This window comes from Lontra canadensis, unplaced genomic scaffold, assembly GCF_010015895.1.
Source record: "Lontra canadensis isolate GAN:19392208 unplaced genomic scaffold, GSC_riverotter_1.0 scaffold105, whole genome shotgun sequence".
NCBI lineage: Eukaryota > Metazoa > Chordata > Mammalia > Carnivora > Mustelidae > Lontra > Lontra canadensis.
Window position 1 is genome coordinate 3049790 of NW_022631099.1, and position 12115 is coordinate 3061904.

Genomic DNA, 12115 nt, shown 5'->3' on the forward strand with positions numbered 1-12115 from the left:
CAGCTTTACCTAGTTGGCAATGTTATTATTTGAGAAAACTGCACATGGAAAAACAGAGTAAATGCTTCCAATAACCTAAAAAGGATGCTAAAACCCAGAGAAATAAAGTGACTTATCTGTCCCAGGATAGATGAAGCAAGAGCAGAACTCAGGCCCTGCCTTGCAGGTGGGTGTTCTATTTTTTTTTTTTTAAATTTTCCTTTTTAAAGATTTTAATTATTTATTTGAGAGAGATAGAACACGCGCAGGAGGAGGGGCAGAGGGAGAAGCAGGCTCCCCACTGAGCAGGAAGCCACACTGAGGGATCAGTCCCAGGACCCTGGGATCATCACCAGACCAGAACTCAGACGCTTGACCAACCGACTGAGCCACCCAGGTGCCCCAGGTGTTCTTTCTTATACATCACTCCCTGTCCTTCCCACTGTGAACTTCTTACTGCTTTCTCTCACTAGGTCAGCAATGCAGGGCTGTCTCAGGCATTCATGGCCTCACGGGTTGGATATTTCATTTCTCGGGCAGGATTTCTGTAGACTCCAGGGTGGAGAGAGACATCAGACCAGACAGCCTGCACATATGCCGCTGCTTACTGGAAAACCACAACAGGCTACAGATCAACTTCTGGCAGAAGCCTGTCCCTGGCACCAGGGCCACTTTGAAAGTCTGCTGTTGGGTGATCTGCAAAGGCTGCAGGCAAGTCTGTGCCATTTCTGCCACATGGGGTATTTTCTTGGGAGCATCCAGGATCGCTGAGAAGTTCTCCATGGATGCTTCCTCCAGTCTGGTTCTGGCTTCTCTGAAGGTGTACAAGTACAAGGTGTAGGCCACTTCTCCAGGAGTTCTTGCTATGCTGAGCAGGGTTTAGGACCAGGATCCACTCCTTTCCCATTTGACAGGACCCAGCAGAGGGAATGTGAAAGCTTTCACGCTGCCCCAGAACCTATGCCAGTGGCTTCAGGCTCTGCAGAAGCACCAGGGACCGGGCTCAGCTGTGACAGGTTATAAAATTCACAGGGTGACTGGATCTCAGATTTCATAGCTGAGAAATGAGCATAAGGATTTTTTTTCTTTTCTTTTCTTTTTTTTTTCTGGCATCTGGGCAGATGAGTCCATGGTGGATATTTTGGGTGTCCTAATGTCAGCTACAGAATACATTTCATTATGGGGCCCTGGTCTGTGATAGAGTATCTCTGGGCTAAGATGATTCTCGGAGGCTGTTCCTGGGTTTGGGTGTCCCCTGGGAAAAGGTGTTTTGGAAGTGCAGCAGGGAAATTCTGAAGGCCAGAGGATGAGAGACTTTAACCTGAAGCACTGAAAGGTTCTCAAGGGCCACCCTGAGGAGTTCTTTCTACACCTTACCAGGGAAAAGACAAAACAGGCACTTTACGACTAAATCTTAAGAACAGACTGCATAGTAATAATCAAAGAGGTGTTGATTTAAAAAAAAAAAATCTTCAGTGACTTTGCAAGAAAATTAGAAAAATACTACACATTAATCGAAACAAATTCAAATAACACATAATGTAAGAAGTAAATATAATTCCATTTTCCTAACCAGGTACAAAATAAAATAAGGTATCATTTTTTAAACTACCAGATAGGCAAGCTTAAAAAAATGGCCATCTCCAGCACTGGCAAGGGTGTAGGCCAGGGTTTTTGAACCTCAGCACTCCAGACATAATTCTTTCTTTGTGGTGGCGGCTCTCCTGTGCTACACTGCGACCTTTAGCAGCAACCCTGGCCTCTACCCCCACCCCCACCCCCACCCCCAGCAGCATCTCCAGCACTACCTCCTGGGCTGTGACAACCAAGAGTATCTCCAATCATTGTCAAATGGCTAGGGTGGGGGGAGGTGCAAAATGACCCTCTGCCAAGAGCCACTGTAGGCAAATGGACACTCCAAACACCACTGGTGGGAGTGGAATCTGGCAGTTTAGCATACTTATCAGATATTAAAATTTGTGTCACAGAGCCCATGAGTGGCTCAGTTAAGCACCTGCCTTGGGCTCAGGCCATGATCTCGGGGTCCCAGGTTCGGGCCCCACACTGTCGGGCTCCCTGCTTAGCAGGGAGGCTGCTTCTCCCTCTTCCTCTGCCCCCGCTCTTCCTGCTCATTCTCTCTTCTCCCAAATAAATAAATCTTTAAAAAAGAATTTTGTGTCACAAGGACACAAACGTAGAGTTTACGTTTACAGGAGTACAAACTTGTTCAACAAGCACTAATGATAATAATGGATAATGGCACTCATGATTAATGCAGCACTATTGGTAATATTTTAAAAACTGGTAATAATATAAATAACACTGGTAGGAAATTGGTTAAATAGCTATCTATCTGGCTGCAACATGTCCAGCATACATCTGAATTAGGCCTGATATAGACAGATCTTCAAGACAAAATTGTTATTGGGGGCTTTGCGGGGAGATCTGGGGGGCTCAGTCAGTTGGGCATCTGCCTCAGGTCATGATCTAGCAGGGAGCTGCCTGTCCCTCTCTCCCTGCTCCTCCCCCATTCTTGCTCTCTCTCTCTAATAAATAAATAATCTTAAAAAAATTGTTATGGGGGAAAAAAGCAAGGTGCAGGAGAGTGTAGAGAACGTTTTTGTAAAATGTAAAGAACAAAATTGTATGAGTAAGTGTGGGTGTGTGCATGTGTCTGTGTGTACAAAAATACCTGCATCAGAATACGTATGGATACATGGTTTTTTAAAAAAGATTTTACTTATCTATTTGACAGAGATCACAAGTAGGCAGAGAGGCAGGCAGAGAGAGAGGGGGAAGCAGACTCCCTGCTGAGCAGAGAGCCCGATGCAGGGCTCGATCCCAGGACCCCAAGACCATGACCTGAGCCGAAGGCAGAGGTCCAACCCACTGAGCCACCCGGGCGCCCCTGGATACATGTTTTTAAAGCCTGGAAGAAAGTGCACTAAACCACAAACTGTGGCTATCTTTCTGTAGAGTAGGAGGGAGGGGTACGGGGGAACATCTGGGATTTTCCATCTCTACTTTAAATATTTCAGAATCACTTGTATCATTTTATAACAAGGATGTTGCAAAATAATAAAGATAAAAATCAAAAGTAGAAAAGGAAACCAGAAGAAAAAGAGAGGGACCGTGGTTGGAGTCCTGCCTGCTCTCACCTTGAGCAAGGAAACCCGGCTCAAAGTCTTGCAGCATCAGAGGCCAACCAGCCAACCAACCCTATGACTCACCAGCTCAACCACTGGCTTCTCCTCTCTGGGCCTCGTCTGTTAAATGGAGATAAATGTACCTAACTCCCAGGATTGTTTTGAGGCTCAAAGGAATCACGTTTGCAAACGCATTTCGTAAAATAGAAAACACTTTAAAATGTTTGTTGGTTTTATTTTGGCAAAACAAAACTCTAGCTCTCTTCCTGTGGGGTTAAGAGTAACACTCCTGGGGTCAGTACAAGAGAGAAGACACTGAATGGAAATCCAAACCTGAAATATCGTGAGAGATTTGCAGTATGCTGCTATAGGTTGAGAAGGCCACACAGAGTTCAGAAAAGGCGTCAGTCCAACTAAGCAAGTACCTTACCTGAGCCAGGTTCCCATCAAACCTTCTACTGGGCTCTGGAACCTGTTCTGTCACCAGGGAGAGGTGCCAAATGCTAATCAGGGAAACAAGAAAACCCAATGGGGTGTATTGCCAGCACCGTGGATTATATTTCTACCCACAGGAAAATGGACTGGGCAGGAAGCAAGTTAGTATGTCTGTCCAGGGCTTAGGGGAACGCTCACTTAACTTACTGACATTATACAGAGTAATGTATGCAGAAGCACCCAGGGCAAGGTTCTGCCTCCTACCAGCCCAGTGAAATGTGGTAAAGGCGACCTTGTCAGCGATGGCAGACAAACAAGCTCATCTCGCTGCTGGAGGACGGTGGTGCAGTGGCCCGAGTGTTGCTTGATAACCTTGCCTTTATGCAATTTCTCACTTACTGGAAACTTTAAACAGCTCGTCCCTTCTTCAGGTGTAAAATCCTATTCTAAGGAAATCATCAGACATATAGTCAGATGAAGATACAGACACTTAAAATTACACACACTTTAATTGTACATATACACATAAATAAGCATTTTAGGCTCAGAGTTATTAGAGAAACATACCTACCCCAACTGTCCAAAAATAGAGGAAAAGTCAACTACAGAAGAAATCATGAATATATTTAAGTAATCGACTATTATACAGTCATTAAAATCACGTTTTTGAGGAATATTTTGTGACCTAGAAAATGTTTACATTAATGGAAAGAAGCAGAATGTTAATCTGTAAACACACTTTATCAGTAATTAACGTATATACATTTATAATAAGAACAATAGCAGCTACAACATACTGGATGCTGGGAGCCAGGCAGTGTCTCATCCCATTATTCACGCAACACTCTCCAAGCCCTCTGAGGTGGGTACTCGCATTACCCCCATTTCTCAGAGGAGCACGCTGAGGCACAGGGGCTCGGGCAGCACATCCAGGGCTGCACACCGGGGCGGGCGGGAGGCCTGATTGCTAACAGAGCCAGTCTGGCTCTTAGGCACTCTGTGGCACTGGGACAAAATGCTCGCCATGGTCAATGCCAAGTGCTGGGGCTGAACATATACTTTTCTTCTTGATATTTTCCACATTTTTTATAGAGGTACATTTTTCTTTTGTTAAAAGTAGCTTTTATTACAAAAATAATATAATAACACATCAAAAATACTTCCAAAGTACAAGGGGTATTAAATTATCTGGGATCCAGATGGATGGGAGGTGGCGAGTCAGAGCTGGTTTGATCTGATACCATGGAAAGGGATCAGGAAAGGCCAGAAGACTAGGCTTAGGGGAAAGATAGCCGGTAGATGCTGAACACATCTCATTTCACCAGGTGTTGTGGGACATCCACATGGAGGCAAGCGGAAGGACAGGGGACACAGAGGTGCGGTGGCAGGGCCAGGGGCTGCAAACAGGCCGCCCCAATCTGGCCATTTTGACATGAAGATTACTTTAGCTCACTAAAGGTGACAGAGACCCTGCAGGGTCAAGAGAAACTTTTGCCTCTCCCTTAACTCTACAGAAGAATCTAAACCGGGGGTCTCTCCCAGAATGGGAGTTAAGAGCAGAGATAAAGTTTATGTGAGTAACCCATGTGCACGGCAGGACAAACATCTAATTACCAATATTCTCTTTTCTTCCCACCGTGAAGTACATACCTTCCTCTGCAGTCCCAGGCTCTGACCCTCTTTTCTTTAGCTCAGGATGGCACACAGACCTCATTTTGCCTGTCTGTGTAGATACCCTGCGTGTACACTATTAAATTTGATTTTTTTCTGTTAATCTGTCTCAGGTCAATTTGATTCTTAGTCCAGCTAGAGGGACCCTTGAAAGGGATAGGAAGCCTTGCTCCCCGACCGGGGACATATGGGCTGAAGATCTAGAAGTCGTGTCTAGAGCAGTTATCACCAAAACTGTGGAAGACATTTACTGTTTCCACCTGCCTGTTCCCTCTATCCCTTTCTGTGGGTAATAGCAACCCACATTTCCTTTGGAGAAGTGCCCTACCCATTCTCTGTAGTCTGGGTGAGATGGGCGAAGTACCTGGCTCTCTAAAGGAGAGAACATTTCTTGAGGTCAAACCCACACTGCTGTTTTCAGTCATGCATGATTCCTAGGAGGCCCGCGCTGCCCCAGCCATTTAGTGAATGGCCTCTGCTGCTTGGGAGCCATTGCTCAGCTCTGAGTATGAAATTCAATTTTCTTGAGTCCATAGGGAGATAAGAGTCTTAAAATCTGGCGTTTGGGTGAGGAAAAAAGATTTCCTAATTTCCTAACTCTCTGTAGATCAAGAACACAAATTGAGGGTGAGAGGATAGAGATCTTCTATCAGCCAGTGTGGAGATGACTCACTGTCAGATTAAAGCTCCCACAGGGCGGGAAGGGACAATGGCGTTCTGGGCCTGCCCAGGAGAAAAAGCAGGACAAGCTTTCGGGTCTGCCCTCCCTAAAGGCCAAATCCCCTGCGTGGGGCTCAGACGCACTTAGGTCTGGAGGAGGCTGGTGCCCCATTCCCTAAGCAGAGCCAAGGGAGAGCATTGGCCTTTCAGGAAGACCCCCGCTGGCTGGGCTGCAGCACCAAGGTGGCTCCTCAGCTGGAAAAGCAGCCCCAGATGAGGCGGTGGACGAGGGCAGTTCTCTCCTTCCCCTTCCGCCGTGTGCCATGTGGGAAATCCGGAAGTGTATGCCTGCCCCAGGGAGGTGCTGGGCGGACGAGGAAAGGTCAGGAGACAAGCTGAGGGGACTGTGGTACTCGAAGAGCTCATGACCAGAAACACTGGCAATGTCTGTGATTCTGCTCAGGAAGGAAATCGGGCCGGCCCTGTCTTGGCGGCCCCCCACCCCCCAGAATCCACAATGCCAAGGGATAAGTCTAGAGCGGCCACATGGCAGGAAAGACCAGCAACAGGAAGGGAACACATCTGAACCACAAAGCTTGTCTGCTGCCCACCCCCCCTGCCCACTTGGGGTAGAAGTTGGGATGGAAGGAGAAGAGGGAGGGGAGAAAACCCTGAAATACTGAGTATTTGTGCAGAACAGTATATGAACTGAAAGAGAGCCCCCACCTCCCCGCCCAGGACTGGGAGAATGGAGTCTGAGATCCAGGTGGGAGGAGTGAAACACAGGAAGTTGCACGGTTTTGGACCAGAGCAGCGGTGGGTAAAATCTGCTGCTGCTGCTAAGGAGCCAAAGAACTTGACTATTGCCGAGGGGCACAGAAGAATGAAAACATGGGCCTAAATCACTCTGATGACGATGCCCCAGAGAAGCTGCCTGGGAGTTCCTGGCAGCTCACAGAGGCTCTGGTCTCAGTCTGAGAAGGCCCGGTTATTCCTGTTTGTTGAGTGACCTGCCCGATATCTTTTCCAAGAGAGCCACAGATTTTCTCCTCTCAGAAAGAGCATCATCCTGGACGAACACGTGAGATGAGAGGAGTGGGAGGCAAGACCCCTGGGGACCAGCAGCTGGCGGGGGGGGGGTTGGGGAGCAGCTGAGAGCAGGGCCACAGAAGCCAGAAGGGGACTGGAGTTAAGGAGGAGGTCATGTCCAGTGTCAGTACTCAGAACTCAAGCAACCTAGTACTAAGAGGCCACGGGATTCAGCAACAAGGAAGTTACTTGTGACCTTGGCAGGAAGGGTTTTGGTAGGGATGGAAGTCGGGCTGTAGTGTGCTGAAGAGAGAGAGAGAGAGAACAAAAGAAGTAGAGATACTGACTCTGGTTTTAAGGGTAAGAAAAGGACAGGAGCTTTAGGGGGGATCTGGGTAGAAGGGGACTTTGTGGGTTTGGGTTTTTTCTCATTGTTTTTATGTTTTAAAGGATGCGAAAAGATACCGTATGTGTCTCCATGTATGGAAAAATGGAGTGTTCCCTTGAGAACAGGGGGCAGGATGGGAACCAAAGTGGTGTCAGAGTAGAGACTGGTCTCAGAGAGAAGGCGAGGGAATGGCTATAGAGACGGGCCATGAGGAAAGGATGCAGAAGAAGACCTCATAGCCAACAGCTTCTGAGGACACAGGTGCCCCTTTCCGGTGAAACCTCTTCTTTTTCCCTCAGGCAGAATTAGACGCTCACGAATGTAACAGCAGAGAATGAAGAAACCACCCTGACAAATTACAGCTAAATGTCAATGCTTGAGAGGGAAGGCTGGTTAAGAGACCATGCAGGGCAAGGAAAGAATTCCTGGAGTTAGGCTGAGCCAGGAAACCATAAAATCACAGTTCAAATGTAGAGTAAGTTGAAGACTTATCAAGACTTAACTCAAATTAAAAAACTCAAACCAGCCACTGTGAACTGGAAGATACAGTAAGTGCGAGTCCGTAAAAGCTTAGCTCAACAGCCTTGTAAACACCCCGAGTCTACATTTTCGGTTGTTGTTTTGCAGAGGTAATACATCATCAGGATCCAACAGTCAGGACATAAGGTGCGGACCGTCCCCACCGAGCCCCATGTATCTGCCTGTGCCTCGGATACCTCCACGGGGCTGCCCCACAGATCTCTCAGGTTCAGTGAGTGTAAACTCGGCTCCTCATTTAGAGGCATCTCACTAGCAGGCAGGCAGAGCAGTCTTCAGCCAGACTGCCTTGGTTCAAATTCCAGCCGCCCACTTCCTAGCTGTGTGACCTCAGAAAAGTTACAGTGCTTCTCTGTTGGTTTCCTCATTTGGAAAATGAAGATGATCATGGTACTCTCGTGAGACTGTTGAGAGGATCAGACTGAGTTTGCTGATACCCAGCAAGAGCTGTAAGAGTATGAGCTTTTATTATTATCACCCATTTAAATGTTGTTCTCCATCTGTTCGCTGCCAATTGGATTCAGTAGGGTGACATCATAAATAGGCAACAATACCTAATCAGTGGCTCAAACCAGAAAGCAGATTTTCATTATCCACTTTCGCTCACTGCCCACCCTGTTCACATATAATCTCTCATGGAAGCCTGATGTATTAAACTTTCAATCTGCTACCCTGCTCTCCAGTCCTAGGGCCACCTGCTCTTTCCACCGCTGCCAACTCAGGCCTGGACCACTGCGCCATCCAGTGATTACTAGAGTAATCATTCTAAGATAAAATGGTCATTTCTCTTCTCTTCCATAGTCCCCACGATTCTGAAAATAAGCCCCTTGACATGGCCCATAAGATGAAGATGCTTCATGATGGGATTCCTGCTATCACCTGCACTTCAAGCTCCTGATCCCCAATGCCCCAAACTTACTGGCTTCCTGGATTGCCCTCTCTAGTGAATGGCGCCACCTACTGTCCACTCATTCGCTCAGGCCAGACACCTCTCTGACCAGCATGCCCAGGCAAGTCCTGCTAATCTTAGATGCTGTGTCCCCTTAGATACCTCTCCCCGCTTCAGCCACTGTTCCAGTTCTGGCCTTTATTTACATTAATTCAAATGTCTTCACACTGGCCTTTCTTACATTCCCCTCCTTTCTCATCTACTTTCTAAGAGGCTGCCAGAGTGATAGATATGGTCCTGGGGCGCGTCACTATTTTGCTTACGGGCAAAATGCAAGCTATTTAACACGACTCTCTCCTTGAGTTGGCTTGGGCTCTCTCCAGTCTGATCCTTGTCCTTTCCCACTTCCCAGGTCAATGTCTGACTTTCAAGTTTAGACAGAACCTCCTCCAGGAAGCCTTGTCTGAGACATCCCCCTACACCTCCAGACGGGGTTAGACAACCCTTCTGGGGGCCCACAGGGCACCCTGTACCTCTGCTTATACACAGCATGGGGCAAGCAGCACGTATTCACTTAAGTCTGTAGAAAGAAGAGAAGGAACTGAGGACAAACCAGGCAACCAGACACACGCTGCAGTCCCACAGCAGAGACCAGGACGCAGCTCTCTTCCCTCTCCCAGACTTCCAAAAGGACACCACACATTTATTCCACACTACCGCATTGCTTTGATAACAGAAGTATTTCATAACAGGATAATGGTGGAGGATTAAAAATATTTAAATAGTTTCTGGCACACGGTGAACTTTCAATGCTTTCACTTGACAAGGAATTACTGAGTGCCAACTCTGTGCCAGGCAAGTGTTCCGGCCTTGGGGATAGGCTGTATTTTCATCAGCTCTAAGACACTGCTATTTTAGACTCCCCATTTATTGAAGGTATCATCAAGAAAAAAAATAAATGCTACCAGGACAAGCTGTCAATTATAAGACACATCCTTTTTTTTTCAGAGGGCTAAACTGTGGGAAATATCACCTAGGAGTCAAAGAGGAAAAGTACTGATAAACAAGAGACAGTCTCTGTTCTTAGCTCACTTCTATTCCAGTGAGGGGAGTAACAAATATATGTTACCAAGTACTGTAAGTGCTATCAGGAAAAATAAAGCCAGTTCAAGGGCCACAGATGAAGGGGCTATCGGGGTAGCCAGGGAAGGCCCTGATGGGGGAACCGGTATGAGCAGAGACTTGAATGAAGAGGGGAGTTGTGGGTAACAACGTTCCAAGCAGAGGGAACATCAAATACAAAAGACCTGAGAGGGAAATGTGCCTGGTAAGTTCAAGAACAGGCAAGTCAAGTGCAACTGGAACACAGCCCCACGCCCTAGGCAGCACAATTCTTCAAGCCCAATGTATTTCCCAGGGGAAAGCAAGTATGCCTGATCTAGTTAGGGCATGTAAGGGGAAGATGGGTAGAGGCTAAGAAATGTGGCCTAACTCAGTGACCAGGAAGGTGGGTGTAGAGTCAAATGGCTTAGATTTGAATCCCAATTCTGCCACTTCCAAGCTATGGACCTTGGATGAGTTATCTGGCTGCTCTGAACCTTAGTTTACTCAGCTGTAAAACGGACAAAATAAGAGCAACTACTTTGCAAGTTGGTTACAAAGATTAGATGAGACAGCCCTTGTACATCAAGATACAAATGATCATTATCATCACCATCCTCTACTCCAAAGTCATTTTAAAAACTGTATCAGGGTAAGGAATAATGCTTGAGCCTTGAAACATTTACTGCAACTATACCAGATTACCAACTGGTAGGATGGTAGCCACATGATTGGGAAAATAAATTTTTTTGAAGGTTCTGAACTTGCCTTTTCCAAAGTTTTTTTTTTTTAATCAAAGTTATCTTCCATGCATATTGATTATTTTTGCAGTATAATTTGATGAAATGAAGTCCTCTATTATAAGATACATAGAATAGGAAGCACTGCTAAAGGAATTTTATAGCTACCATAGCTTTCTAATGAAATGACATTGCTGTGTGCATTAAGTTAATACCTAGTCAATTTCCTAAATACATAAAGTCTGCACATAAATCAGGGCTTTTTCCAGGGTTGGAAAGACCCTCCCAGTGTTGCTAAAACATTAGCAATAATACAATACAATACAATACAATACAATACAATACAATAATAATTTTTGTTCCTTCAGATCACATGTTTTCAGCTTCTCTATCTCATTCTGTCATGAAGTACCACATAGTGAGCCAGGCCTGTCTGTGACTACTTGAAATTTTAGGCCTTAGCAGGTCATGTGAGTTAATGGACTTCAGACATATTCCCCAGAGGTTCCTGCCTTCCAAATACTCCCTGAGTAATGAGCCACATTCACAGAAAGGATCTGAATTTTATGATGGAGATAGGCTTACATCAAACACTTAAAAAATTTTTGGTTGTTAGTATTTAATGCCATAATGGAAGGAAATAAGGTAGAATGAAAATTTCACCAAAACTGTATTTAGCAGCTAACCTCCAGGAATTGCTGGGCTTTGGGGATTCGTGACTGATCTATAGTCCTTGCCTTCAAGTATGTGGCAGTTTTACCGGAAGCAGTATTTTCAGCTTAGTAACGCATATTTAGTCTTGATGCAACTCACTCTGCAATTCCAGAGGGAAAAAAATGCAGCCCATTTTCCTCTCTTTTATTCTTTTCTAAGAGATGCTGAGAAATGGGTAGCAGTGGATGGACAGGCTTTTGAGACAGATTAAATCCTGACTCAATCACTTACTAGCATTGGGTGACAGGACAAGGGGAGCTAGATAGGACAAGGGATCTAACCTCTGAGTCCCAAGTATCCTCATCTGTAAAATGTATAAAGTCACAAGAATATTAAATGAGAGAACACGCACATTGCTGCTGCGTGGTAGAGGGTAGCCGTTACGATTAGCATTATTAGGTTTGATGTTGGAACTTCACAATTAACAGATTTTTTTCAACCCTTGTCAGTTAATGAGCCTCTGGAAGGAACAAGGAGAACTTAAAATGTTTTACCCACAGCCCACTACATGCTTTATGTTTGACATCCTTATATAATGACCTGTTGGTTCCGTTCCCAGACACGGGTCAGGCATCCCAAGGTCTGGCTGTAGTTAAGTTGGGTAGACTAAACTATTTCCAGCAGCCTATCTAGTTTGGTGACGATACCTAAATATCAGGGGGTAGGGGTGGGAGGGCCCAGTTTTGGCTCAGGTAACAACCCTCACCCTAGTGTTGGGCCAGAACCAACTCCAGCCAATTCTATTAAGGAAAGCTATCTCTTCCACAAAGCTCCTTGAAATACAAATGTTTAACCCGGGCACGGTGAATGCGGAGAGGCACAGCTA